We start from the raw sequence: 14,552 nt of genomic DNA, 5'->3' as shown, positions 1-14,552 counted from the left end.
CAATGCAGAGATTAAAAGGTGTGAACAGTACAGGGGATTACATATTTAAACAATACAGCCTGATTACAGCCTGAATCTGAGGTGAGAACCATGCAGGGGGGGCAGTTAATCTCAGTACTGATACCATTTAAAGCTTACTCAAAGGTAAGTCATCAAAGCAGCCAGACAGGTGGGGGGCCACACAGAGGGGGGTCGGCCCGCGGGCCGCCAGTTGGACAGCACTGACATAGAGCATGCCTGAGGTGTTGTACAGTAGCTGCAGGATGTATTATATATATATATGGTGTCTGCACTCCAAGGCTTTAGTATTCTGTGGGGTGCACAGCCAAAATCTGAGTATTTAGCATGAAATAATCCATGGCCGGCACACCCTTAAAATTCAAAAAATTTTTTTTATTGAAAACTCATTGTTTAAAAACCAACGTTTCAGTCCTCATTAGGACCTTTATCAAGGTCCTAATGAGGACCGAAACGTTGGTTTTTAAACAATGAGTTCTCAATAACAAATTTTTTTTTGAATTTTAAGGGTGTGCCGGCCATGGATTATTTCATGCTATATATATATATATATATATATATATATATATATAGTATAATGCATATGGACAGGCACTCACGTATCAGTAGGTTCAAAGTAGCCTGGGTGCAGTCCCACCAAGGTTGGAAAAAATAGCTGTAGAGAGAGTCCGCACTCGCAGGTCTTATCAAAAGTGTAGAGGTGTTTATTCAAATCAACATCTAACGTTTCGGCTGCATCCGCAGCCTTTCTCAAAGACTTTGAGAAAGACTCAGAAGAGGATAGCAAATAACTTAGAAACTATAAAAAAAATAAACAACAGTTAAAAAGTTGCTAAGGGTGGGTCATTCTATAACATACTAAAGTTACCTTAAAGGTGTATACCCATTTATGTAAGATAACAGGATTTAAATGGCACAAACTAGCAATGATATAGCTGTGGTCTGTCATCTGAAATAGAATGCTCCAAAGTCTATTTTGAATATAGTTAATGTGCTGGACTAACATATAGTATTTCTAGCAGTTTGATTTTCTCTCAAATCACAGCCTATGGCCATAAGTAGTATCTTTCATCAGACACTTCCGCTACAGGGGAATATTTCCTGATGCATTGGATGCACAGACGTATCCTAATGCAGCATTGCTGATGGCCTGGGAACAGCTGCAAAGTGAAGAACAAAATCTTTGGAAGTTATTTGAAGCCAAGGATTAAATGCAATTAGTTTTTTTCACTTAAACCTATACACAGGAGGTCATTGTAAATGACATTAGCTGTGGGATGGATGAGGCCCAACATTGGCCCAACAGTCTGGCAGTTTGAAGACAGGCAGTTTCAGGGAACTGATCCATCATAAAGTAACATGGTTTGTGGCAGCACAGCCAATCAACATTGATCTTCATTGGCCTCATGAAAGATTTGCCAGACTCAGTCACTTATTTTTTCTAGTGATAACAGAAACTGATACCCCACAGCAGTTCTAAACAGTAAAAAACTGCAGAATCTTGGCAGAATCTACATGAACACATTAATGTAAATTATATTTTAATGCAAAACAGAGTTAATTTGAGATTTCTATTGGGATATCTTCTCCATGCTATGTAGCCTGCAAAAAAGGCTATTCAGTGGAAATATATATTCCATTAGAATAACAGAAATCTACAACTATGTTTGCACTTTTTAAAAACAAATTTCAATGCAGAATTCTGCTGCAGAAGTTTTTTTTTCACAGGAAATCTTTAGTGACTTCTAAATTGGCTAAAAGAATCGGATCATGTGGGCTTTGGGATGGTTATTCTCTGACTCTTGGGGCAGATTTATCGAAATGTGAGTTTGAGCTTAATATATAAAAACTCACATTCTATTCATTCCTATGTGATTTTTAGCAGCATATTCATATCATATGGTGAATTCTAACTCACCAATATGCTACTAAAAATTCTATACAAATGAATAAAACGTGAGTTTATATGTACAGGTATCGGACCCCTTATCCGGAAACCCGTTATCCAGAAAGCTCCGAATTACGGAAAGCCTGTCTCCCATAGACTCCATTATAAGCAAATAATTCAGAATTTTAAAACAGATTTCCGTTTTCTATGTAGAAATAAAACAGTACCTTGTAATGGATCCCAATTAACATATAAATAATCCTTATTGGATGCAAAACAATCCTATTGGGTTTAATTAATGTTTTATTGATTTTTTAGTAGACTTAAGGTATTGAGATCCAAATTACGGAAAGACCCCTTATCCGGAATACCCTTGGTCCCGAGCATTCTGGATAACGGGTCCTATACCTGTATTATGTTCTAAACTCTGATAAATCAAAGTCGCTTTTGGGGACTTTTCTATGTGCATCAAGCCGTATTTAGCTTAACATGTGGGACACATTTCTCGGGTCACACTTGGGATTAGGATTTTATTGGGATGATTTTACGCATAAAAATAAGATTTATGCTTTTTCTTAAATCTAAATTCTCTGTTATCTCCTTTTAACCTCAAATTATAAAACTTACAAGGTGTGATATTGGCATATTTCAACATTTTACATAAAAGTAAAAGTTTACCATCAAAACAATGTTTTTTTTTTTTACATCAGAAAGGAAATTTAATTGAAACAGTGTTACTGAAATCTAGTTACCGGTCTGAAATGGGATGAATTTATTGAAATTATAGAACCAGCAAAAATAATTGGAGAATTTGACTTACTTTGCCCAGTCTTTTTATTTGTACAGATCTGTTTTTTCTGGTCTGGTTTGGTTTCTAAATAGGACACTGCAATTTATATAGATTTTTCTTGCGGAGTAAAACAAGAGTACCTGTAACATGTAGGTAGTTAATAAGATATTACTTTGTATGGCCAAAAGGCATTCTACTATATATATATACTGTATGTATATAAATATAAGTAGTATCTTTTGTGTGTGTTTTTCAGACACTGCATACACAGATTATGAGTGGGCCACTGCAGTTTTCTGTGTGCTACAAAAGTGGCTGTATTAGTGCCACGTGATATATTATATATCATCAACATATTTCACAGTGGTTTAGAGAGATTATACATGATTTATATTAGTCCCTGTACCAGTGGAGCATTCTAGGGCCCCTATTACACTAAGGTCAGTTTTAATAACCTGTTTGTGGAGCTTGAGAGGAAACCCACGCAAGCACAGGGAGAACATACAAACTCCTTGCAGGTAATGACCTGGCTGGAATTGAAATTACAACTCAAGTGCTCAAAGGCAGAAGTGCTAACAGTTGTACTACCATGCTGCTCATTAAAAAAAACCATTAATTTATTTTATTAAGGATAAAAGCATTTGCATTTCTATCCACACTACTAAAATATCTAGACTACAAGACCTGTATGTAGAATCCTTTTCAAGTGCCTAATATTACCTACTGCTGGGGGCACTGAGCCTAGAAATCCTTGTGCCCATTTAGGTAGCTCCCTTTCCCATCAAGCTACCATGGCACCAGATACTCAGGTCTTACCTGGCAATTAAAATGTAATGTGTAGTCAGATGAAATGAGCAATGAAAAGACCCTTTTACCCCTAGGTGGCACATTACTAGGGGGCTGATTTACTTACCCACGAACGGGTCGAAATGAGTCCGATTGCGTTTTTTTCGTAATGATCGGTATTTTGCGATTTTTTCGTATTTTTTGCGATTTTTTCGGATTCTTTACGAATTTTTCGTTACCAATACGATTTTTGCGTAAAAACGCGAGTTTTTCGTAGCCATTATGAAAGTTGCGTAAAATCTGGCGATTTTTCGTAGCGTTAAAACTTGCGCAAAAAGTTGCGCTTTTTTCGTAGCGTTAAAACTTACGTCCTTACATTCCCAGGGTACACTTGGTGAAGGGAAAGTCCTCCTTATGAAAGGGGAAGTAATAGGGATCTTATCAGGACCTCAGAGCATGCATCAAGCACACTTAAGCTGGCCATGCACGTACTGATAAAATGGTTTCGTATAATTTTTGGACCGTGTGTGGGCTCAGAATTATTGTCCCGATAATGTTTGTACCATGGCCATCAGTCATTTAGTCAGTTGGTCAGGTTAGAGAATTTTGGTCAGATAACTTTGCACCTTTTAAGTTTTAACGCTACGAAAAATGCGCAACTTTTCGCGTAAGTTTTAACGCTACGAAAAAAGCGCAACTTTTTACGCAACTTTCGTAATGGCTACGAAAAACTCGCGTTTTTACGCAAAAATCGTATTGGTAACGAAAAATTCGTAAAGAATCCGAAAAAATCGCAAAACATACGAAAAAGTCGCAAAATGTTCGTTTTCAAGTCGGAACTTTTCCAATTCGGGTCGGATTCGTGGGTTAGTAAATCAGCCCCTAAATGTACATTATTAAAGTTTGGTCTCACCAAAAGCATCACTAGCTTTGTGTCATACAGAATAATGGCATTTTTAAAGAGCTGTTAATTTGAAAATTTGAACTCCCAGGTTTAAAGATTGTCATATATGAACTTATTGAATTCATTTTATAAGGTAATTGTTAGGTGCATGTTGGGCAGATTATATTGACAGATATTTTTGTACCAAGGATCAGTTGATTGGGCAGGTTGGAAAATGTTATCTGCTGATGCACCATATCTGCCAGTGCATGGTGCAGTTTCGATCTGTATAAATGTAACAATACCTGTGCAGTAACCTGTTCGGCTCAAGGACCATTCTGTCAGACACTGGATCACCCCATGTATGGTCACCCACGATCATAAGGAGGCTCATTGGTGTACTGACTAAAAAACATTCCCAGGGTACACTTGGTGAAGGGAAAGTCCTCCTTATGAAAGGGGAAGTAATAGGGATCTTATCAGGACCTCAGAGCATGCATCAAGCACACTTAAGCTGGCCATGCACGTACTGATAAAATGGTTTTGTATAATTTTTGGACCGTGTGTGGGCTCAGAATTATTGTCCCGATAATGTTTGTACCATGGCCATCAGTCATTTAGTCAGTTGGTCAGGTTAGAGAATTTTGGTCAGATAATGATAAAATCTGAGCACATATTGTGTATCAGACAATATATTGGGGGACCTACAATGGAAGTCACTTTCATATGATGGTGTCTGCCAACTATTTCATGTTCAGAACATCCTCCTATTTGTATTTGTAGGGCTTTATCCTATAATTTCAGTCTGAATGTTAGTTTTAGATCATTGCACTTAAACGAAGGATCCATATCCGAACGTTCGTCGGAAGAACGTGTATGACCAGCATTAATTGGCATGGTTCTACTGTCTCTATCTGTAGGAGTATAAAAGAACCAGCAAAATCCAAAATAAAATGCAATTAGCTGTATGTACATGTATGCAATACAGATCCTTTGTAAGAGTGGGTGGTGGATTGAATGATTTTGTTGTACGGAGAATCTATATATAATACAGGTATAGGACCTGTTATCCAGAATGCTCGGGACCAAGGGTATTCCGGATAAGGGGTCTTTCCGTAATTTGGATCTCCATACCTTAAGTCTACAAAAAAATCAATAAAACATTAATTAAACCCAATAGGATTGTTTTGGATCCAATAAGGATTATTTATATCTTAGTTGGGATCAATTACAAGGTACTGTTTTATTACTACAGAGAAAAAGGAAATCAGTTTTAAAATTCTGAATTATTTGATTAAAATGGAGTCTATGGGAGACGGGCTTTCCGTAATTCGGAGCTTTCTGGATAATGGGTTTCCGGATAAGGGATCCGATACCTGTATATATATAACATTGAACACTGCCACTTCAGATGAGGAATAGCCATTAATGAATGTCTTGCACTAAGTAAAATAATATATCCCCTGAACTTGCAGATCGCCAGTCTCTCTGGATCCCGTTTGTTCTCTGTGAAAGATCTATGATGCTAAATAGGAATTTAATCACAATAAGGAAGCTAAATACTTTAATTAGCTGTCCCGGTGAGAGACTATCCTTTAAAGTAGCTGAATGTACCATCATCATTTCTGAATTGTTCCTGGTGTACTCACGACAGATGCAGCTCAGCTGCTGCTCACAGTCGGGGACTTCACAAGAACCTGCCATTATTAAGATGGCTGCCTCCACGTCAACACGATACAGAAGTACCAGTCAGCGTCTTTGGTCTGGTCAGGAATTAGGGCAGCTGCACCCTACAGTCTTCAAAGAAAATTTCCCAGTGATGGATGAGACTTCCGAGACAATAAAGACATATGGAAAGTTATTTGTCTGACTCCCAGGAAATAATGTGAGAGAGCTGTCCTGTACTTAACGTTAATTATGGTTTTGGGACATGGGAAACTGGCCCGCTCCTTTAACGGAGGCCTTGCCATTAGAACAAGGAAAAAGGTGATGGAGATTAGATCAGGGCTGATTAGAATAAGAAAAGATAAAGATGAAGCTTGTGTCATGATTATGTGCATACAGTTCAGCTCAAATTCCCAACATTTATTTATATTTGTCTACAAATCCAATGCCATTTAATATCTCTTCTTCACCATGTTATTAAACTTTTTATAGTTGGGCCATGTAAATCATATAGACTGGCAAAAGCAAATAATGTTTATATGTTTGCTTTCCTGAATCTAAGTATTTAGTTGGGCATAACACCCATCATTTGTAGGACTGTTTGTGGGTTGCTTAAAGGGTCTTTTGTTTGCTCCAAGTTTCTTATTATAATGAATGCATGTGGCTCACACGTTTGCAGAATGAATTTGAAAGAAATTCCTTGCATTTTACATGGCGTGGCATGTCCTGCCTTTAGCTGACATGGAGGTGCTTGTGATTGCTGATGTAGCGTTTGTCTGTTCCAAGCAGGTCTCATTTGGCAGCAGGGGCGGCTGGATCTGAGTGATACTTGGCTTCTGTGATCCATAGCTCCTGATAATTCTACATGTGTCTCCTTGATGCCAGATAAAGAGGCGAAGGGCAGGCTGGCTGGAAAGGGCGCCTTTGTTGGAATCAGCACACACAAGGCAGGGAGATAGAATATCTTATGTGGCACAGCAGAAATGGTTTGAACTCTTTCCTATTTACTAATGCTATTTTGCAGCATTAGGCAGGATGGCCTATTTTATCCCCTGCAAAGGGTTTGTGGCTTTAGAAATTTGGAATACTGTGTACACTTTATAATCACAGACATTTGTTTCTAGTTGTACACTGGGCAGTGTCGGAGTCGGTGTGGGGCCCAACAGGCTGCCACCCCAGGGCCCCCCACTTCAGTCATTAACTTCTTTGAACAGCAAACCCAGCACACCCCTTTTTAACCCCCATGCACGCGCTTGTGCCCTTGTCTTTCCCTTATGGCCACGATAGGTGGCAGACCCTATCGAAGAGTAGGCCTGTTGTACAGCTACACCTGGCTAGGCAATGCATTATGAAATCATAATAATCAAAGCAGGCATTAGAAAGACATGTCTAGAAGATGTTTTATTTTATAATCACGATTATCAGGGCTTACATTGGTTGTGGTTACTGGTATGCTTGGCTAGACAATGCATTATGAAAACAAATGGAATAACATGCATTGTGTGTTTTTAATTTGATCCTGGCTAGAAAATACATTATGCATTATAATGATCAGCAATAATAATTAGGTAGAAGAAGTTCCATGCATTATAAAGACCTCAGTGATTCCCTACACTTGTATAACTTGTGTAAGAACTAAATGCATTGTATTCTACCTGTGCAGTTTAGTTTAAGGTCCCTATTTCAGGTTGAATGGCTGCCGCCTTTACAAAACATGGTCTTCGCTTATGTCTGGCCAATTTATTCGCTAATATTAAAGAGCTTCAATTATAGAAGAAGCAGATGGTTGACAGAATGTTCATAAACAGTGTTGCTTAGCATAGTGAGGTGTGGTAGACTATCTAGCAGGTTTTGTTTTTGTTTTGCTTTTACCTGGAACCTGAGATATATCTGATGTTGTTCAATATAAAACAGCCTTACGCAGGTGGTTCTACTTTCTCAGTGACCTCTCTCTCAGGACTGAAATACTGAATATACAAAATATTTATTCACTTCATAAAAATAACTGTAACTTTGTTCAGTGTGCTTTTCTAAGCACTTTTGAAATTTACATGAATTATTATTATTTTTCAGAGGTATTTAAGTTTTTTCTGCCTATATAATTAATTTTGTAACAGCAGCACCACCTGCTGGAACGTTCCTGTACACATTACTTCAGTCGCCCAAAGTTGCCTCGCAAGGAACGCGAAGCAATGCGTATACCATCCCACCACCGATTTAAATTCTTGCCGGTGGGATGGCATATCGGTGTAATTAGTTGCCCTGTGTACCACTAATCTCCCCGTGTGCCATTGCCCTAAAATTTAAATAGAAAACTAAAAAAAAATGTATGTAAATAAAATGCTTAGAATAAGACCCTAAGCAATTTTACATAAATGTTTAATTATTCTTTTCAGTTGATGGAGTCAGATAGCTTCTGTTCCAGTGATTGTTTAAAGCAACAACTTCCTTCCTTCTCAGTGTCAGATGCTCTCTGTGGCATCCAATAAGCAAACTACAGGTACAATTTAGTAGGGATTCACTGAATGGTTTAATAGAAGAGCATGTGTAGCGTGCCCTTAAACATTTTTTACTGCTGTGTTTATGTAACCAAACGTCGTGTGATTTTAAGGATTGGTTTGGCAAGGTTTGGTTCACAGCTGAAAAGGGCCCAAATCCTGAAATAAATCCTGAAATAAATCCTGGATTCGGTGCATCCCTAAAATTTAGATCCTGTTTATAAAAGTGGGCCTAGGTCAGGGATCCCCAACCTTTTATACCCACGAGCCACATTCAAATGGGGGAAAAAGCATTGGTGAGCAACACAAGCATGAAAATGGTTCCTGTGGGTGCCAATAAGAGCAATAATTGGCTATTTAATAGCCCCAATGTGGACTGGCAGCCTACAGAAGGCCCTGTCTAGCATTATACTGGGGTTTTATGCAACCAAAACTTGCCTCCAAACAAGAAAATCAAAAATAAGCACCTGCTTTGAGGCCACTGGGAGCAACATCCAAGGGGTTGGGGAGCAACATGTTGCTCCTGAGCCACTGGTTGGGGATCACTGGCCTAGGTGATCAGGGATGTAATCTGATGTATTTCTGTGAAATTTCTGAGACTGGCTTTTAAAATTGGATAATACTGTTATGTCTGTATAGGACACAGGCAGCTGCACTGGGATGGGATATGGCCATTAAAACACACACACACATTTTCTAGCCATGACAGGGTGGGGCTGGACAGAAGGAAGGTAGGTTGTGAGCAAACTTGGATGTAACTTGGTGAGACTGCAGCAATATTTGAAGATTTTCTGACAACCTTTGTATCTCCTTCATTGTCTTATTTTTTCCATTTAAAGGAGAAGAAAAATGACTGGGGAGGGGGGGGGGGCGCAACATTTTAGGTACCTTCCAGTCATTATAATCACTTACATAAATCCCCTGGCTGATGCTCCTGTTTGCTGAAAACTGCACAGGCCTGGGATACTCCTGTAGAAGCACCTTATCACCATTCTTGTTCCTGGATCTTCTCTACTGCAAATGCATAGCAGAGTGAATAGCTGAATTTAAAAGCACAAAACAGTTTCTGCCTCTGCATACTGTGCATACACACCTAAGCAAACACTGACAACTCACTTTTTTCCAAAATCAGTGCCTGGAACATTTTAATTGCTTCTTGGGTTGTTTTTCAGTGACAGCAGCAAGAGGTATTGCTCCTAATCACTGGGACTGTTGCTCAATAAAAGCTTAAATGTGTATTTATAGGTAATAATTTTGGGTCCACACTATTTGTCCACACTAGTCTGGTTTGAAGGAAACATCTTCTTTTCCTATGAGACATAGCGTGCAGTAAAGTAGACAAGATAAGTAGAATCGGCCCCTTGGTCTGTGCACAGATTGTGCTGCTGCTCCGCAACAGCTGTGGCACCTGTTATTGCGCAGGGCACCAACTCTGAGCAGCTACTAATCTGTTTACTCTCAGCATGGAGTCAGCTGCCGCTAATTCCCTTTTCCCCACGGGGTCCCCCGCACATCCTTTTCTCTGCTCCCTTTCAGTATGAGATCAATGAAATTCTGACACCTGCAGATCAACATAAACTTGACCTCTCACCAACAACCATTAATCATCCTGTCTCGCCCAAGCAGGCTTTCCACCTCAGAAACGTGCCTGGTATAGGATCAGACTGTCTGCACAATAGAAATTGCTTTTCTAAGGTCAAAATAACCTTCTGTTAGCCACAGCATTGTCCCTTCCCTCCAACAAGGTCAAGTGTCAAAGTGATAAAGCCTTGAATGCTAATATTACTTCCTAAAATACACGGGAAGTCATTTTGTTTTTGATAATTAGCTCTTTGAGTACTTCTGCCTCCGTAAGGACCAAGACACTGATACCCTTTCACAAAGGAAAGGATGGGCCATACTAATACAATGTATGAGGGTTTTTTATAGCAGGAAATTTTGAATAGACTGCTAACACATTCAGGTACCAGCAAGTGGTTTGGCCCAGTCTCTTTCTGCATTATAATTTGACCACAATCAATTTTCAGCCATTTATGCCCCTGGTTTTGGTTTTGTTTCTGAAGGATTTATGTTTCCTTAAGGATAATTTAAAGAAAAGCAAAGGAATGTGTTAGCAGCATGATTTACACCCAGATTTAATACAAATGTAGTGGCCAATGGAATAAAGTGCAATATATACTGAATTTGGGTCGGCCCCTGGAGCAAGGCAATAGTGCTCTGCATGTTTGCACCCATTTGTAACTGTGCACAATGCCCTTCCAAGAGAAGGAGATATAGGAGGCTAATGAAACTTATGCCACAAATGCCCCATAGAGCACCTAATTAATAGCGCTTGATAGCACTATGGGCATATAGGCACTCAAGGATCTCCACCTGGGTCATGAAGTTTAAAAGTAAAAAATACTTTATTCAAAGTTACATTAAAACATGAAGCATCTCCATAAACCTTAGGGGCACAACCTATGTGTTGGCTCCTGCATGGCAGATGAAAGTTGCTTGTGCTCCATTCACTCTCCAGAGAAAATCTTGCACCCCTGTAATAAATTGCAGTCAGTGTAAATATTGGGGAGCAATGAGCCTTATGAGCAGAAAACTTGGCAATTTGGGGTGGAGCATCAAAGGTTATACATGGGTATAGTATAGTTTGTCACCTGTCCTTACTGGGCCCCAGCATCTGCTCAGAATGACTGGTTGCCAGCAGGGCCGGATTTGTCTTTGGTGCGCCCCGAGGCCGCCCCTGTGGGAGTCCCCCATGCGCATGCGCGAACGCTCTTTTTAACTCCCATACGGAGCAGTGGGGAGAGGTCCCGACTGCTCCGTATGGGAGCAAAATTAAAAAATGTTCTTGCGGCGGGGCGGCATGCCGCCCCTAAACTTCTGCCGCCCTAGGCCCGGGCCTTTGTGGCCTCTCCACAAATCCGGGCCTGGTTGCCAGGGTGCCCAGAAATCATGTTCATTCATTTCTATTAAATGTTCTCAAGCTGTACCCCATCAAGATATAGTGCAACTTTCATGCCTGAGTTTGATAGTCTGATTAGTCTACTGTCGCTGTATGGGAATGTGTAACCTGCATCAAACATGATTGCGAATGGGCATTTTTAAGACAAAATTCTCAAGAAAATAATTCTTACACTTCTTACATTCTGGGCCAGAGTTCTCAAAGTAAATGGAAACAATCAAATCACCCATCATAGCTTTTTAATTTTTGATTCGGTACTTCATTTATAGACAATTAGAAACTACTTTCTTTGCTCAGTCCCACCTGCCCTGTTCCATAGTTCCAGATGGCGAGGCCTTCAGCCTTCAAAGAGTTGCAGCTTCTTCAGCACAGCTGTTCCTCTGTGTAGCTAAAGTACAGGACATAGCCCTGATGGGCTTCTGTTTCATCCCAGGCCGGCAGCACTGGAACATGTTGATGGAACTGACAGCACAAGCCGCTATACTACAGGTGGTTTCCCATTAACATTGACCTCCTAATTAATCATTTCCTGTACTAATAATGTAAGGAGTCATCTGCAGCTTGCTATGGGAGTGTGTGTTTGCTGCAATACGAGGTAGCTCACCATAACATCAAATGATCTAAGGAGCTGCTAAATTGTTCTACACCAGGGCTGTCCAACCGGAGGCCCACGGGACTAATGTGGCCCTCCAAAGGATTTTTATAGTCACTGGTCTGCTCACGGGTTCCATAGACTTCACTGTAATTCATTCATTGTAATTTAATCCGGCACACCAGCATGTACATGTAGGGCAGCACTGCTCCACACCATCTTTTTCCAAAAAGTTTATAAACGAATATTAGCTTGTGTGTTTTATTGTTTATATGTCAAGTAAATGTGTGGTGATACAATTCAAGTACAGGTCTAGGATCCATTATCCAGAAACCTGTTATCCAGAAAGCTCTGAATTATTGGAAGGCCATCTCCCTTAGACTCTACTTTAACCAAATAATTGCAATATTTTATAATGTATTTCCTTTTTCTTTGTAATAATAAACTAAAACCTTGTACTTAATCGTAGCTAATTAATTCTTATTTGGAGGCAACACAATCTTATAGGGCTTATTTAATTTTTAAATTACTTTTTAGTATAGAGATCTAAATTATGAAAGGACCTCTTATCTAGAAAACCCCAGGTCCTGAGCATTCTGGATAACAGGTCCCACAATATTATATATATATATATATATATATATAAAGAAGAAAGTTTGTTTGTATGACCAAATGCCGTGTACTTTTGGTTAAAAAAAAACACAGGGTCCCCACGTGCAATGAACCTACATATCTAAGGGGCCCCTGTAACCCCAGCTGCAGTGCTACTACAGTTTGTTTATTTGGACACAGAATGCAACAAAACCTTTCAGAGACACTCATCATATCTGGCAGAAGGTCAGCGACCTAGTTTTCAGCCCACAGTTGGCCCCCATTCTATCTGGCCAATCAGATTTCAGCATTCCATGGGGCATGACCAATGGCAACAAAAAATGTACCTAGTGGTTTTCAAAGGTGCTGACATTCAATCTGTTTAGCCCCAAATGACATTCCTCCCATCTAACATAATGTCTTTTTATAATATTCTAGGCCCTTTCACACAGGCATTTTAGCAGAAGGGAGCAATTTTGGGTTCTGATATTAAATCGGAGACCAGTTTACCTACTTGAGCTTGTGAGGATGGGTAGGCAAAGCTTCCATAGCAAAGATTTGGCTTTAGTGCAACAGTTCTATTTCTAGTCAATTATTCTGGGCTGCCATTCAGCCGCCAGTGGTTAAGTGTGGACAATTCTGTCACAGTCCCCCAACTCCAGCAGTTGTATTCTGACTCCACAGCTGTGTGTGGTCTTAGATTCTTTCAGAAGCCTGGGATTAAGTTAAAATCAAGAAAGAACTGGCCCAATAAAGGAGAAAGAACAAGTAGGCCTGGCATGCAAAGTGCTTCTTAGATGTTAACAGTGTCCTGGCATATCTGGAATGAGTGACTACTGGCAAAGACATGGTTAATTCAGGCTGCACTGTAGTGATGCCAACAGGACCCCAGCTGGGAATCCATGTTGATTCTGGAGGTACAAAAGGTGGGGTTGCCACTCCACCACTTTTGGACTGGACAATTTGGTTTGGCATGATCTGTAAAGACTGTATTCAAAATGTAAAGATTGATTGACATTCCAGGATGCTGTTTTTCATACATTTTGGGGTCAAAGTAAAAGCTCTGTATGCAGGGCCGGATTTAACTTTGCGGCGCCCCGAGACTGCCCCCGCCCCGCCCCCCCCACGAGTGCGCATGCGCAATCGTGCGGCGCTCTCTCCCCCTGAGTGCGCATGCGCAATCGCACATTTAAACTCCCATACGGAGCAGTGGGGAGAGGTCCCGACTGCTCCATATGGGAGCCAAATTTAAAAATTCTGTTGCGGCGGGGCGGCATGCCGCCCCTAAACTTGTGCCGCCCTAGGCCCAGGCCTTTGTGGCCTTTCCACAAATCCGGGCCTGTCTGTATGTGTAGCTACTCAGTAATACACCTTTGTCTATTTACCATTTTATTTTTTCTTTAAATGTCAGAATTACATGCACATATGTTACCTAGGCAACTCCCTGGTTTTTCAAAATCTCCAACTGATCCCTCAGTCACTGCACTTAGAAAGCAGAGGCCACACACAGGATTTAATAATAATAGCTGGCAGGCTTATCATGTAGATAGACCCAGAAGCCTCTGATCCACTTTTAGAGCTAGTTTCATCAGCCTTGGAAATGATTATCAGTGTTGACATCTACACAAATAAAGATGGTTCTTTTACTATTGTGAATTTGTTTTCTTCCAACAGTGATTATGCAGAGGACAGCAATAGAGCAGCAATTTCTTTTTACTGTTTATTAGCATAAGCTCTATAGTAAATCATATACTGTATATATGGTTACTTCACTCAATACTAATCTACTGCACCCTAATTTTACCACGTGATCATGTGAAGCGTTAACTCTGCCCTTACTGGGTGCATTGACATCATGTAGATACTTTAAAGAGAAGGGTAA

This window comes from Xenopus tropicalis, chromosome 3, assembly GCF_000004195.4.
Source record: "Xenopus tropicalis strain Nigerian chromosome 3, UCB_Xtro_10.0, whole genome shotgun sequence".
In the NCBI taxonomy this organism is placed as follows: Eukaryota; Metazoa; Chordata; class Amphibia; order Anura; family Pipidae; genus Xenopus; species Xenopus tropicalis.
This window is presented reverse-complemented; position numbering follows the sequence as displayed.